Source organism: Coregonus lavaretus (genome assembly GCF_964263955.1).
Source record: "Coregonus lavaretus genome assembly, chromosome: 12".
Lineage (NCBI taxonomy): Eukaryota > Metazoa > Chordata > Actinopteri > Salmoniformes > Salmonidae > Coregonus > Coregonus lavaretus.
This window is the reverse complement of record NC_139999.1, coordinates 53,213,875-53,228,566: the sequence shown is the minus strand read 5'-3', so window position 1 is coordinate 53,228,566 and position 14,692 is coordinate 53,213,875.

Here is a 14,692-nt window from a genome sequence, read left to right as displayed (position 1 = left end):
ATATGGAGCGACGGGTGCAATAAATGCGCACCGGCCATAGGCTTATAGGTCTCATGGGGAGTAGCATACAACTGCAAGCTGAAATGGCTAATTAAGTGACTGTCAGTGACTGACAGAACAAGAGAAAAACTGCTGATGCACAACCAAATTTAGAAATGGCACCTTCTGTGTTTTACTATTCTGATTCTCAACAGTAAGTTGAGAACCTACGGAGAAAAAAAAAACGATCTTAAACTCTTGGAATTATCTTGTTTGAATGATTTAGTATCTCATTTGAACGACTTAGTATCTTGTTCAAACAACTGATTTGTTATTTTGTCCAATTAGGCCTCATTTGTTATGCAGATTGTCAGACCTTGTAATTGTTGTTGCAGCCATTGATTCACTGATTCCATCCATTGACATGATTATTCATTGACAGTAATTTGATAGCCTAAAGCAGGGCTGCTTTTGAATGACAGAGCGTGTAAGTGGGCAAGTGTGGAGCGAGGAGCAGAGCGTAGCTGAGTAGATAAAAAAATGTAACTCTGGTACTGCTCAGCCACAAGCTCTGGGCATGCTCTACCTCATATATTTCTTTTCCTTTATCACTATTCTTGTAGCCCTTTCCTGCAGTCAATGACCAAAAAATAGCCCTCTTTGGCCTCATGGGTGGAATGTTATTAATATTTTTCAGAATTCCATAATTAATAAAGAATATTTAAATAAATACACATCTGGTGTTTCTATGTCAAACAGTTTTGCTATATTTCAGTCTTCTGTGATGTATATAAAGTGTAATATTGGAATACAAACTCAAAATGTAATACATTTCAACTCTATATCTGACATGGTACAGGTGTCTTATTTTTTTAAAGACCATAATCATGTGTGTAAGGTGTATACTTTTGTTTCAAAGTAGATTTGTTTAAGACTACCAAGACCCTGATTTAGCCCACTGCAGTAAAAGGTTAATTAGGCCTATTCAGTTGTAATTACTTAGCCTACCCCTCCCACAGTAAACGTTATCTAGTTTTTCTTGGAATAGAAACACCATAATATAAAAGCTAAAATATCAGAAATAAATTGTAAATAATAAAGGTCAGTATCATATTACATTATATTTTATAAATACAATATAATAATATATATATATAATAATATATACTATTATAAATAATCTCAAACTGCAGCGGTCAAATGATTTGAGCACAGAAGAAAGCACCAACAAGCTTCACATGTGCAATGAGGGTGGGAAATGCACTCTACAAATTAAATATTATTCTTATTATAAAGACAGAAAAAGATGCATGTAAAAGCTTAATTACATTTATGTCATTTAGCAGATGCTCTTATCCAGAACGACTTACAGTTAGTGAGTGCATACATTTTCATACTGGCCCCCCATGGGAATCGAACCCACAACCTTGGCGTTGCAAGTGCCATGCTCTACCAACTGAGCTACAGGGGAATATTAGTGGGAATATAGTCATAATATAAACAAGTGAAAGGAGAATGGAATATATTAGAAAAAAACTATAATTGAAAAATTAATTGAGATGACACTGCCCCCATGTGTGGATGCTATTTCTCAAACATTTCTATATTTTTACAGTGCCGATTGTGATACTTTTTTTTTAGATTTGATTGCAATAAACTTTAGTGAACTATTTACCATAAATATATACAAAAGAATACATATAGGAGAACATCATTTTTTTTGTCTACGGAATTACTAGTCTGCTAATAAAGGACTAGCAAAGGCCCAGTGCACTACTTTCGTGGATTTTTCAGTTAATAATAATAATATGCCATTTAGCAGACGCTTTTATCCAAAGCGACTTACAGTCATGCGTGCATACATTTTTGTGTATGGGTGGTCCCGGGGATCGAACCCACTACCTTGACGTTACAAGCGCCGTGCTCTACCAGCTGAGCTACAGACGACCACAGTTGGTGCTGCAGCACCCTCAGTACCCCTACTTCCAGCAGCTATGCTACTTCCTATTAAAACATGCCTTCAAATGGTTACCTTTTAATAGGCCTATATAGCATTTTTGATATTTGATAATTAATAAACAATCCTTCATTGTATGCGTCCAGTGACTCTGTTTAAGAGATATTTGGTACCCTTCATTATAGCGCCACCTGCAGACCAATTATGATTGGTGAAATTGCAAAAAATGATTTGAACAGAAAGGAATATGTCCCCTCAACCATCCGTAGCCAATGTAGAAGTTCATGAATATAATTACGTAAAACTAGTTATACCTGCCCATTTGATTATATTTTCTATATAACATTTCTAACAGTCATTGGTTTTAGTTGACCCCTTATTTATGAGGTTATAGTGGACACGGTTACAGAGAAAATAATTTATGAAAAATAATTTATAAACACAAATAAATAAATAATATGATAGAGAAAGCACATTTCGTTTAATGAGAAAGGGGCTCACAAATGAACATCAATCAGTCCTTTTCCCCAGCAAGGTGAGGCTGTCTCTTCTACACAAAATCAACTGATGCACAATCCTCACCAGCACAGAGGAGGGAAGAAACACAGCAGTGATTATGGGCATCCCAGCCCAGGTTTGGATCCTGAGTCAGGACACTTGAAGCTGTTTCAGCACTGAGCTTGACAGTCTCGTCTTTCAGGCTATTTAGGAAGAACTGTATGGCGGAGGGTGAACCAATACTTCCAATTGGCTCCCTTATCTCCATCTCAAAACCTGACCTGGAAGAGTTGACCATCTCATTCAGGGTCAGATCTGAAAGAAACACTATAGCACTTCAAGGTAAATAAATGGTTTGAGCATAACAATAGTTTTCTCGTTATGGATTATGTAAGATTAAAGAAAATATAGCCATTTATAAACTCAAACACAAATCATGCAACTTTAAGTCATCTGTATGGTATTATATGGTTAATTTGCTACATAAACACAAATGCAGCCAAAAGGCCACATTTTCCATAGGCCTACTTTGAGATATATTTCTCCACAGAATAATTGTTCAATAAATGTCTCCCTTTAAAATGTTGAATTAGAATTTCCTTCCTCACACCTGATATACAGTGGGGGGAAAAAGTATTTAGTCAGCCACCAATTGTGCAAGTTCTCCCACTTAAAAAGATGAGAGAGGCCTGTAATTTTCATCATAGGTACACGTCAACTATGACAGACAAATTGAGATTTTTTTTTCCTGAAAATCACATTGTAGGATTTTTTATGAAATTATTTGCAAATTATGGTGGAAAATATGTATTTGGTCACCTACAAACCAGCAAGATTTCTGGCTCTCGCAGACCTGTAACTTCTTCTTTAAGAGGCTCCTCTGTCCTCAATCTCAAACAGTCACACTCCAAACTCCAGTATGGCCAAGACCAAAGAGCTGTCAAAGGACACCAGAAACAAAATTGTAGACCTGCACCAGGCTGGGAAGACTGAATCTGCAATAGGTAAGCAGCTTGGTTTGAAGAAATCAACTGTGGGAGCAATTATTAGGAAATGGAAGACATACAAGACCACTGATAATCTCCCTCGATCTGGGGCTCCACGCAAGATCTCACCCCGTGGGGTCAAAATGATCACAAGAACGGTGAGCAAAAACCCCAGAACCACACGGGGGGACCTAGTGAATGACCTGCAGAGAGCTGGGACCAAAGTTACAAAGCCTACCATCAGTAACACACTACGCCGCCAGGGACTCAAATTCTGCAGTGCCAGACGTGTCTCCCTGCTTAAGCCAGTACATGTCCAGGCCCGTCTGAAGTTTGCTAGGGTGCATTTGGATGATCCAGAAGAGGATTGGGAGAATGTCATATGGTCAGATGAAACCAAAATATAACTTTTTGGTAAAAACTCAACTCATCATGTTTGGAGGACAAAGAATGCTGAGTTGCATCCAAAGAACACCATACCTACTGTGAAGCATGGGGGTGGAAACATCATGTTTTGGGGCTGTTTTTCTGCAAAGGGACCAGGACGACTGATCCATGTAAAGGAAAGAATGAACGGGGCCATGTATCGTGAGATTTTGAGTGAAAAGCTTCCATCAGCAAGGGCATTGAAGATGAAACGTGGCTGGGTCTTTCAGCATGACAATGATCCCAAACACACCGCCTGGGCAACGAAGGAGTGGCTTCGTAAGAAGCATTTCAATGTCCTGGAGTGGCCTAGCCAGACTCCAGATCTCAACCCCATAGAAAATCTTTGGAGGGAGTTGAAAGTCTGTGTTGCCCAGCGACAGCCCCAAAACATCACTGCTCTAGAGGAGATCTGCATGGAGGAATGGGCCAAAATACCAGCAACAGTGTGTGAAAACCTTGTGAAGACTTACAGAAAACGTTTGACCTGTGTCATTGCCAACAAAGGGTATATAACAAAGTATTGAGAAACTTTTGTTATTGACCAAATACTTATTTTCCACCATAATTTGCAAATAAATTCATAAAAAATCCTACAATGTGATTTTCTGGAAATAAAATTCTCATTTTGTCTGTCATAGTTGACGTGTACCTATGATGAAAATTACAGGCCTCTCTCATCTTTTTAAGTGGGAGAACTTGCACAATTGGTGGCTGACTAAATACTTTTTTTCCCCACTGTAAAATCGTTCTCCGTATTTGAGTTTTGTTTAAGAAGATTCTGATATTAAATATTAAAATACTGAAACTGAGTTGGTTGTTTGCTGAGTCAAGAATAATCTTAACTTGAGAATTCTGAGAATGATGATGATGCATCGGTATTGTGACCTTTTGTTGAACATGGAATTCTTATCACAGTCGAATGGTGCAATGGATTGTAATTCTCTAATTCAATTTTTTATTCTACATCTGCCAATACCAACCATTAGCCTCTGCGATTGACCGGGGCTGAGCTAGAGCGGTGTTTGTGAGACAAGGGCAGATCCCAAAAACCGTTATTCTCATTCTCAAAACATCTGCAAAGTCTGAATGGTTTTGCTTTATGATGCTCACAAGCCACACAAGAGTCGTTAGAAGGTAAGTGGTTATTCTACATAGAAGATCAGAAGAAATCCCAGGACATAGTGTCTATAATACTGTAGTAAGTTCACAATAAGTTGCTGTCACAAACTGCAAACACCACACAGTTGTGACTGACTAGTTGGATATTCATTTCTGTACTTACAGCAGTCTTATAAATTCATTTTCTATCAGGTTTTTGCTTGGCAGACCTTTTTGCTTATTGACCTTTGTCAACAAAACTCATGAATGCAACTGTTTATGTCAAATTGTTTTGTGTTCTACTTGTAGGCCTGGTTATCCTGAAAATAGAATGGTAGAACACTTAAATGTGAGGTTAAATATGAGGGCAGAGCAAGCAGATTAATGAAAGCTTTCAGCTTTTTCAATGGGGGAGGCCTGGGAGCCATGGAGTTAAAATTCAATCTAAAAAGAGATTAAATTGAATATTTTTCCTACCGATGAACACAATCTGCTCCACATTTTCAAAGTGAAAGAAAATGTGTAGAACATTTTCTAAATTAATCAAAAATCAAAAAACGAAAATGTCTTGATGGCATATGTCTTCACACCCCAGAGTTAATACTTGGTGGAAGCACCTTTGACAGCAATTACAGCTGTAAATCATTTTGAATAAGATTCTACCAACTCTGTACAACACTTAGAGCAACTTGAAACAACTGTGGAAAGCATTGGAGTCAACATGGGCCAGCATCCCTGTGGAACGCTTTTGACACCTTGTAGAATCAATGCACCGACGAATTCAGGCTGTTCTGAGGGCAAACGGGGGTGCAACGCAATATTAGGAAGGTATTCCTAATGTTTTGTAAACTCATTTTTGTCAGAATTGCTTAAGCTCATGAAATTTTGTTGGGAATCATTGATGGACAGCAATATTCAAACCGTGTCTCTGATTTTTAAGCAGATTTAAAGTCAGGACTGAGACTGGACCTCTCTGGAACACCCAACACCTCTTAGAAAGCCATTCATGTGTCTTTGGCATTAAGATTTGTATAATTGTCCCGCTGAAAAATAAAACTCTATCTATTCAAAATAAAACTAAAACTCTATCTATTCAAAACAAAAAGAAAACTCTATCTATTCAAAAGACTGAGGCAGGTTTTTTTTACCTGGGCTTTGCACCTTTCATGTTTTCTTTTGATTCTGACAAACTCCGCAGTCCATACCAATGACAAGCATACCCATAACATGATGCGGCTACCACAATTCTTGAAAATACAGAGGGTTTCACAGAATTGTATTCACTCCACATTATTATCCTGTATGACAAAGTGAAAAGAAGGAAGCCTGTGTTAAGAAATACATTTCAAATAATCCATTCTCTTTATAACAAGGCCCATAAGTAATACTGCAAGACAACATGGCAAAGAAATTTACTTTTTGGCCTAAAATTCAAACTAAAATTCAGACTTCAAAAATAAGAAAGGAGCAAAGCCCAGGTAAACAGTTAAAGGAAAATCTGGCTCAGTCTTCTGAAGACCTAACCCTGGGAGAGTTGTATTTTTCAGTGGGACAATTACACTCATTTTAATGCCAAAGACTCAACAGAATGGCTTTCCAATAGGTGTTGGGTGTTCCTGTGGGGTCTGGTCTCAGTCCTGTCTTAAATCTTCTTGAAACAAGGTTTAAATATGGTACATCAATGATTCCTGACCATCTTTACTTTTGGAAAGTATTTATCCCTCATTACTTTTTCCACATTTTGTTACATTATAGCCTTATTCTAAAATTGATTACATCGTTTTTTCCCCCTCATCAATCTACACACACTACCTGATAATGACAAAGCAAAAACCGTTTTTTAAAAATGTTTGCAAATGTATTTAAAAAAAAAAGTGAAATATCAATCAAATTATAAATCAAATCTATTTCAATCAATCAAATGTATTTATAAAGCCCTTTTTACATCATCAGATGTCACAAAGTGCTATACAGAAACCCAGCCTAAAACCCCAAACAGCAAGCAATGCAGATGTAGAAGCACGGTGGCTAGGAAAAACTCCCCAGAGTTCAATCTTGGTTTCATCAGACCAGAGAATCTTGTTTCTCATGCTCTGAGAGTCCTTTAGTTGCACCAAGCGGGTTGTCATGTGCCTTTTACTGAGGAGTGGTTTCCGTCTGGCCACTTTATCATAAAGGCCTGATTGGTGGAGTGCTGCAGAGATGATTGTCCTTCTGGAAGGTTCTCCCATCTCCACAGAGGCACTCTAGAGCTCTGTCAGAGTGACCATCGGGTTCTTGGTCACCTCCCTGACCAAGGCCCTTCTCTCCGATTGCTCAGTTTGGCCGGGCAGCCAACTCTAGAAAGAGTTTGGTGGTTCCAAACTTCTTCCATCTAAGAATGATGGAGGCCACTGTGTTCTTGGGGACCTTCAATGCTTCAGACATTTATTGGTACCCTTACCCAGATCTGTGCCTCGACACAATCCTGTCTCGGAGCTCTACAGACAGTTCCTTCGACCGCATGGCTTGGTTTTTGCTCTGACATGCACTGTCAACTGTGGGACCTTATACAGAAATGTGTGTGCCTTTCCAAGTCATGTCCAATCAATTGGAATTACCACAGGTGGACTCCAATCAAGTTGTAGAAACATCTCAAGGATGATCAAATGTAAACAGGATGCACCTGAGCTCAATTTCGAGTCTCATAGCAAAGGGTCTGAATACTTATGTAAATAAGGTATTTCAGTTTTTTGTTTTTTATAAATTAGCAAAGAAATCTAAAAACCTGTTTTTGCTTTGTCATTATGGGGTATTGTGTGTAGATTAATGAGGAAAATGTTGTTGTTTTTAAATCCATTTTAAAATAAGGCTGTAACGTAACGAAATATGGAGTTTGTAGAAATTGGTAGAATTTTATTCAAAACTATTCTTTCAGCTGTAATTGCTGCCAAAGGTGCTTCGACCAAGTATTAACTCTGGGGTGTGAAGACATATGCAATCAAGACATATTTTTTTAAAATTATTATTATTAAGTTAGAAAATGTAGAGCAGGTTGTGTAGATCTGTAGGACAAAAATCTAATTTAATCCCTTTTTAGATTTAATTTAAAAATGTGACAACTGTGCAAGGGGTGTGTAGACTTTCACTCGGCACTCTAGGCCTATCAAGGAGTGGAGGCTCATCAGAGGAGGAAGTGGATTAAAAAAGGTTCTTCTTTTTAGAAAAAACAATACTAAATATATTCACGTCACCAAATAATTAATTAAAACATACTGTTTTGCAATGAAGGTCTACAGTAGAATCAACAGCACTCTCTGGGGTAGCACCATGGTTTAGCCGGAGGACAGCTAGTTTCCGTCCTCTTCTGGGTGCTCATGGTTCTCACCCCCTTCCATAGACTTACACAGTAATTATGGCAACTTCCAGAGGACATCCTCCAACCTTTCAGAGCTCTTGCCATGTGAACTGACATGTTGTTGACCCAATCAAAGGATCAGAGAATGAATATAGTACTGAAAGCATAAGATACAGCTCTCAAAGAGAGAGAGACAATAGTTTAACAGTTTTGAACAAATACATTTCTTCGAAAATGAAGGAGAAGCAAGAGAGAGAGAGCGAGAGCGAGAGAGATAGAGAGAGAAAGAGATAGCTACAGTATATGTTCTTTTTTTTAAAACTTTCACTTACCTACTCAAACACCCGGCTCAAACAGAGAGGGATGCTATGGTAGCTAGCTGGCTATGGCTATCCAACACTGGAACTCTTCCAAGTCAAGGTAAGCTTTTGGTTTTATAAATTAATTGCCACTGGGGCCCGCCAGTTCAACTGCTAAACTCCTTGCTGTATACTGTAGTGCATGATTGTAGCGGGGTTTATTAATGTGTTAGTTCTAGTCGCTAGCTATGTTGACTATGACGCATTAGCTAATATGGTGACAATGATGTAGGCTGTGTGTAGTGGTTATGGTATGAATTATTGGCTTCAAAAAAATGTTGTATTGTGCACTGAAGTCCACAAGCGAAGGGAAAAGGTGAGAGGAGAAGAGCGCGTAGATGCGAGAAGGAATTATACAACGAGAAAATGATCATGCTGTTTGTTTGTGGCTGCTACGAAAGTGAACTGCCTTTGCGGTGATCAGGGGTGTATTCATTCTGGCAATTCTGTTGAAAAATGTTTCTTAAACGGAAGAGAAAGGAACAAAACGGGGATAAAGATACCTGAATTTATACAATAGAAACTCTCGTTTGCAACTGTTAGAGTACTGATTACACCCTAGATCAGCTAGATGCAAGCAAGGTTGTGCAAAGCGCTATTGAATGTGTGTCTGTCACCTTGATTACTAAAACATTTCTCTTGACCTGTGCACCTACGTTGTAAACTTTCATTCATAGGCTAGGTTGTAGCAACCTCATGATGGGTATAGCGAAAATTTGAGGATAATGTAGTAACCTAAACCTATCAATGTTACATTGAACTGGGTGAATGGAAAATGAATGACAGTAATCCAATATGCTACTGTAATAGAAATAAGGCCATGCTCATTAAAAAAAAAATCTCATCCTAAATAGCACTGACCGCCACTGCTATCAAGGTACCTCATTTGCACATGTCACTGTTTATGAATTCATTCCATTTCAACAGTTATGTGACTTTGTTTTCTCATATTTCGATTTTTTCCATGTTATAAATATAATTTACAATGAGGCGCACGCGCGTACTGTTAGGACGCATGGGGTGTGAGTAGCTCCGTTTTGTACCATCAAAACTGTGGTTATATGTAGAAACCAGATAATAAAGTTTAAATCAAGTCTCAAAATCGATAAATCAACATATCCCCAAGCAACTGGGAGAGTGTGAGCGATCAGTTATGTACAACAGCGCATCAATCAGTAGGTAAAGTGGTGCGGCAACATGAATCCAACAAGCCATGGCTTCCTTCAGAGGAAAAGACAAGGAGCAACTTGGAGACGCAAACGAGAGAAATAAACAGCTTAATGCTATCCAGGAAAACATAGCCAAAATTCTCTCAATGCACACCAAAACAAACAAACTGCTACAATCTGTTGTTAAAAAAGTACATTCGCTCGAAAAGAAAGTAGAAGCTATCGTTTCAGACACGCACAACCAAGGCATGTGTATGAACTAACAATACACCAAAATTAGCCTTTTGGAAACAAAGCTGCAAACTTTAGAAGATTAATTGGACCAGGAAGAAAACCGAATGAGATGGAAAAAACATGAGAATATTGTCCTTACTGAAAGACAAGGGAAAAGGAGACCTTTCCAGCTACGTGGTCAAACTAATATCAGACAAACTAAATGTTTCAGGAAACTAGGTGTATGTCGCACATCACTACTTCACAGGAGCAGCATTTGAACATCAACATTTATTTTTTATCAAAATGCATTGTTTGGCAGAAATGCCTTCTGGAACATGTGAACTTTAATGTGCCTTAATTACAAACTTGTATTCCATCCATAAATACGAATTGTTAAATTACGTGCCTAGTTGGTTTAGCTACGGAAAAAGACAGGAACCTTCCCACTAGCCATGATTGGCTGAGATAATGTATGGGCTGGACATGCCGGGAGATGAGTTTGGATTAGTCTGCCATGTAGCATGCTTCTGTCTATAACGTGAGCTGTTCAATATGTGTTGACTGTCCTTTCTACCATGCCGTTTTTGAAAGATATAACGTTAGCCATCGAGAACGACAAAAGTTTTGCTACTTTTCTCAACAACATTGATGCCCTGAATTTAGCAGGTGCTATCGACAGATCAGTAGGAAAAAGTGATGGGCTACTTTCTGCACACACCACGGTCAGTGTGAACCGGAGTGACTTGACACAAAGCTGGCCAAACAAGATGTAGCTATAAACAAAACTGAGTTAACCCTCCCGTTGTCCTAGGGTCAAAATGACCCGCCACTGTGTTGAACCAACTTTATTTAATTTGTATATTTTTGGGATCATTTGTGAGAAGGAGGCAGTGAGACTTTAAAGAAAGTATCACTGCCTCCTTCTCACAAATGATCAAAAAAATATAAAAATTAAATAAAGTTGGTTCAACACAGTGGCGGGTCATTTTGACCCTAGGACAACGGGAGGGTTAAATGGTTCCAGTCTGCTGTGAAGCATTCATCCATGTACACGGGTAAGAGTCTATTTAAATTTTCCAGATATACGTTTCTAATTTTGTCAGAAAGTCATTTTTATTGCAAGTTAAAGAATACTGTTAGTTAGCTAGCAAACATTAGCTTGCTGGCTCACTAGCTAACGTTACATGTATGATCTGTGTAGTAATATTATTCGAATCAGAAATCTATTTGCATTGCTAGTTATAGACTAATGTTAGTTAGTTAACATTTAACCTAGTTTGTTAGCTTTAGCTACCTGCAGATTCATACTACAGCTATGACAATGTTTGCATTGGTAGTAGTATGAGTTGGGATTATGCCGGTTCATTGTTTAGCTAGCTAGCTAGCTACCTAGCTAGCTACATGTCTAAACAAAAGACTCCACTTCGGCCGGATTATTACATGACTCATCAAATTTGATTGTATTTCATGAACATGTGTACATGTCTAGACAATAGTGACCCATCCACTTAGCTAGATGTGGGTGAGGGGTGGTTATAGCATTTCCTTCACATGACCCATCAAAGTGTGTCAGGTAAGCGTCATCTAATAACAATAAAATATTTATAAATTATTTTTATCTGGACACTTTCTGTTTTTGATATTGCTACTATGCAAGTATGCATGCACTATCCTGTGCATGTGACAAATAAACTTAGATTTTATTTGATATAGCGGGTGTTTACCACATGGCCTCACATGTGAATCCTTAAAGAGGTGGGTGGGACTAAGGCTTAAGAGGTTGTAAACTATGCTGAATGGGTGTAGACAAAGAAGAGCTCTCCAGTAGGTGTACCAAAACATTCAAGGGCCATTTTCTCAAATGTGGGGTTACAAGTTTATCAACTTTCACAGCAGAATTACTTTCCCATTGTTCCTCAACTGCAGTGTATGACATAACATTTTCTAGCTCTGAGTCTCTACTTTCATCCAATGTAAAAAACACAATTTCAAATTTTGCTACATAAGACCGAATCGAGGCGGTTGGTCACAAATGTGGATATATCACCAAAAGATGAATAGTGATGCCATAGGATCGGTGTGAAACAGAAGAATGCTAAATACCCACGCATGGTAATCTTCAAACTGTGGAACTGTCAAGATTCAGAAGGCACAAGGGGGAAAGGAGATCAAAATCCACAGGCCAGACCATTCGATACATCCAGGACCTGTCTGAAAAGCAGAGAAAAAGACACAAGGATTATATCCCGATCAGACAGTCACTGGAGGAAAAAGGGATACAATCTTAGCTCCGTTTCTTGGAAGTGCTGAGGGTATGGAAGGGAACGCAAAGGGTGGAATTCACAAACGCCGACAAAGCCCTACAAAGCTGCAACAAACCTTTCCAGTCGAAGGACAGTCGAGGTTGGGACAAGTCGAGGTTGGGACAAGCTTGGCTTGGGTGGGTAAGGGTGGGCAAGGATGGGAGGTTGGGACAAGCTTGGCTTGGGTGGGTTAAAGGTGGGAGAAACTGGGAAGGGGAGGTGGAGAGGGATATGTTTGGCTTGGGAGTGAGAGAAGGAAGGATTTAACTATACTAAAATGTAGTTTCACTTATTTTTATGACTTGCAAACCTGCTGTAAAATTAATAAGAGTTCTGGACAAATTAAGAGAGGATATAGAGTTATTATTATTCCTTGTTTGTCATTATAGCTAAGATTCAATGGTGGTTAATATTCAATGGTTAATATTAACGTTAGAGATGCGTTAACGTTCCTACCTTCGTGCGGCGCTATACATAGGACGTTGTGGGCCTCCCAGAAGGCGTCTGAGGGACTGTGGTTGTACTCCTTGGTCTGAGCATTGACATGCTGCCTCAGCACCTTGGGAACGCTGTCCTTGTTGGTGACCAGGACCGTGAAGGAGATGTTTTCCACTGCCACAGGATTATGGAGCTCAGACTTAGAACACAATTCAAGAGTCACATACAGGGCTTATTACATACACAACACAACTATTGTCACGGTTTCGGCCGAGGCTGCTCCTCCTCCTGGTTTGGGCAGGCTTCGGCGGTCGTCGTCCCCGGAGTACTAGCTGCCACCGATCTATGTTTCATGTTCGTTTGGTTTTGTCTTGATGTTGTACACCTGTGTCTTGTTAGTCCTCGTTAGTGTCCTATTTAGTTCTCATTGTGTGTGTTTGTCTTTGTGTGTGATTGCTCTTCTGTTTTGGTGTTGGAGCTACGTACTTCCCTCCAGTGTTTTGGAGAGGTTTTCGCACATGTTAGTGCGCCGTTTGTTTGACGCCTGTGTGCGCCGTTATTTCGCCTTCGGGCTTATTGTGCTTATTTTCTACGTGAATATTGCACTAAAGTATTTTGGACTGAGCTTCTGCGTCCTGCGCTTGATTCTTGCACCACACCCACCTTCAGCACCCCTTGATAGAATCACACACCAGAATGGAATCAGCAGGATCTACAGTTACGCCTGAGTCGCTCGAGGAGCATGTCCGCGGCCAGGATGACCAGATACGACAACTGGGGACTGCTCTACAGGACGTCATCAACACCCTGCACCGATGGGAGACCAGAGGGGTACCCACACCTCCACCTACCCTGCCAACCCCATCGGCCGGTCCACCAGTCCCAGGTCCGGAACCCAGGGGGATTCGGCTCTCGCTCCCGAGGGCGTATGACGGAACAGCTGCCGGGTGTCAGGGGTTCCTCCTGCAGGTGGAGCTCTACCTGGCCACTGTACACCCGGTGCCCTCGGGACACGAGAGCGTTTCCGCCCTCATCTCCTGTCTCACGGGCAAGGCGTTGGAATGGGCCAACTCCGAGTGGAGGAAGATGGACGCCACCACCATCTCCTACGCCTAGTTCTCCCGTCGCTTCAAGGCCGTGTTCGACCATCCACCTGAGGGCAAAGCGGCGGGGAAGCGTCTAGTCCACCTGAGACAGGGGAGGAGGAGCGCACAGGTGTTTGCGCTGGAGTTCCGGACTCTAGCGGCGGACGCAGGGTGGAATGAACGGGCCCTCATCGACCATTTTCGATGTAGCCTACGGGAGGACGTTCAACGTGAGTTGGCCTGCAGGGATACCCATCTCACCTTCGACCAGTCGGTCGATATGTCCATCCGTTTGGACACCCTGCTGGTCACCCGTGGACGTCCCGAGGGGGGTCCGTCCATTCCACCCTCCGGCACCTCCGAGCCGAGCCCTATGGAGCTCGGGGGTGCCGGCGCTAGAGAAAGGAGGAGGAGGAGCCCGAGGGGGCCTGTCTCCTGCACCAAGTGCGGTCGTGGAGGGCACACTGCGGCCAGGTGCTGGGGAGGGTTCTCCGGGGGAGAAGACAACAGGCCACGCACTGGGGGGGCCTCCCAGGTGAGTAGATGTCCCACTTACCCAGAGCTCTCTGTTGCGCACTTTTGTATAGCTGTTTGTTTTCCACAGGTTGCACCTCATTCCCAGCATAAGGCGCTAGTAGATTCAGGCGCAGCTGGGAATTTTGTTGATCGGAAGTTTTGTTTAGATTTAGGGATCCCTCTCCTACCTGTTGACAAACCTTTTCCCGTTCATGCCTTAGATAGCCGCCCGTTGGGGTCGGGGTTGATTAGGGAGATCACAGCACCACTTAGGATGTGTGCGCAGGGGGGTCATGAAGAGACTATACAGCTGTATCTGATC